A 2,316-nucleotide genomic window follows, 5' to 3' on the forward strand; every position below is an offset into this window, starting at 1 on the left:
CCAAGGCTTAAACCCAGTTCTTAAGACTTCAAAGCACCTGTTCATTCTGTTATTCCGCATAGCTTCCTGTGTCTGTGTCGCCGCTGAGACTTCCACAGCTGTTATTAAAGGACACATAATGCAGTGGTTAATGCAGGTCGTGCATTCAGAGTCATTAATGCATTCTTTCAGCAGTATTTATAAAGCACCTCCAGAGTGTCAGGCATACAGTCACAGAAATGAATCCGTCAACAAGCTCTGTTGTTCCTAACTCCAGAAGACATCCGGGACCCAGCCACTTTTGCTTCCGTCCTGGTCCAAGGCAGCACATACATCACCACGTTAGTGGTCTCCACGCTTCAGCCTTGTTCCTCCGCTCCTGCTTCTCCCCACAGCAGCTGGAGAGGCCTGGGCGAAGGAAGTCAGACCGCGTCACTCACACCCGAAACCATCAGTGGCTCCTCTCTCTGCTTGAAGCCACAGCCCTCCAGGGCCCTCTGCAGGCTGGCCTCTGTTACCGCCCTGGTTCTCTCTTACTTCATGTGACCATGTGACCACGCTGCGCCCCTTGCTGAACCTCCTCAGCGACGCCAGGCTCCTGCCCCTGAGCATTTGTACCTGCTCCATCTCTTCATGAGGGTCTTCCCTAGTTGTCTGCCTGGCTTGCCTCCTAGGCCTTCAGCTTTTTGCTGGAGTGTCACCTCGGCGAGGTACTTTCTGACCTCCTAACTTAAAATCGCTAACTGCTCTTCCCTTGACTCCTGTCCCCTTCCCTCCTTCCATGTTTTTCCGTAGCATTTGCCGCTTCCTAAGATGCCATATATTTTACTGCTTCCGTTCGTTTTTATTGACTCTCCCCACAAGAATGCGAGTCCACCCAGAGGCTTCCGTATTACCTCCAGTGGACAGTGACAGTATTTGTCGAGTGAGTAAGTCAGGCTCAGCCCCTGCCCTCACCTCACAGCCTGGAGGGGAATACGTCCATCAAACAGATACTTTCTAATATCATGAGTGATTCAGAGATGAGACAAAAACGTAGTGGAGCCGTGACAGGAAAAATCTAAACTAATCTGAAGAAGCGAGAAAAAGTCTTTTTCTCTGAGAAAATGTCTAAACTGAAGATGGACGAGTTGGAGCTAGCTTAGCAAAAAGGGCAGGACAGATTGTTCTAGAGAGTACAGATAACTTATTTGAAGGCAAAAAATGCGGAGAGGAAGAAAGTTAGGGTTAAAGAAATCTAGTATGGTTAGCGTGGAGAAGATGAGAAGAAGGGTTAGAGAGAAAGGGAGGGGCAGGCAGGAGCCACCGACGTGTCGAATCCTGACTGAGCTTAGTTTCATTACCAGTAGCACACAGGTGGTTGTACAATTGTCGTAAGGGTCAATTAGAACCAGATATTCCATTTATAATAACTCTCATTATTATTATCATTCTTACCACCGCCAGTACTGATGCCATGAGAGTAACTTTGAAGAATGTATGCCCAGTGTAAGGAATCCTTTCTGACAAGGTTGTTGAATACAGGAATGCATCACCCCAGGAAGGACGTCAGCAGCAGGGAAGGCTGAGGTCACACGGTCCAGGAGGCCTTCCCTGGAGGAATGCTGGGGGAAATAAGCAACAAAGCTAATACACAGCCAGACTTAAAAGAAAGAAAGAGAAATCCACAGGTGCTAATAGCATTGGGAGAATTCAAAGCCAGAATAGTAAACACGAGTTAGCAGGAGGGCCAGCAGTTTGGAGAGCAGCCATGATCCCTAGAGGGCCCGGCATGGGCCGGAGCTGCAGGCTCCACTCCCTGGGGAGGAGGAGGGTGAGTGGATCCCACCGAACGGAACCCACAGCCTAGAAGCTCTGCTCGTCTGCAGAGGGAGGATTAGAGACGTAGCCCACTGTCCTCTGGAAAGTGTGCTTCGGTCTTGACCCTTTTCACGCTGTTTGTAACCTATTTTCAAACGATTCGCAAAAAGTGCATGTTGTCTTGACTGCCTGCCTCACCGAGAGGGGCAGGGGCTGGGAGGAAGATAAACGTGGTAAACGTTATCAGTTGAGGAATTTGGGTGAGGATGCGTGGGTGTTGGTTGTACTCGTCTTGGCACTACGTTTTTGAAAATAAAGATATTTAAAGATGTAGCATAATTCGATTTTATTTGAAGTTGGAACTTGTCCTAACTCACCTAGACAGCAGATGGGTAGTTTATGGAAGTCCCTAGGTGGTATCTATCCTACGTTCTCCAGCTTCCTGGAGCACAAGCGGGGGGCGGGGGAGATGGCACCACATGATACCTGTGGAAGGCACTCTTGGTTGTGAACTCTCTGCTTTGTAATTTCCCTTTC

At 48.9% G+C, this 2,316-nt stretch overlaps 1 protein-coding gene across 1 annotated transcript in view; it reads left to right on the forward strand.

Annotated features, from left to right (window-relative positions):
* Positions 1-2,316, forward strand: part of GPALPP1 (GPALPP motifs containing 1) — a gene marked incomplete at its 3' end in the record, with an annotated part of 15,505 nt that overhangs the window by 6,660 nt on the left and 6,529 nt on the right. The window lies entirely within an intron of this gene.

Source organism: Pteropus vampyrus, unplaced genomic scaffold (assembly GCF_000151845.1).
Source record: "Pteropus vampyrus isolate Shadow unplaced genomic scaffold, Pvam_2.0 Scaffold370, whole genome shotgun sequence".
In the NCBI taxonomy this organism is placed as follows: Eukaryota; Metazoa; Chordata; class Mammalia; order Chiroptera; family Pteropodidae; genus Pteropus; species Pteropus vampyrus.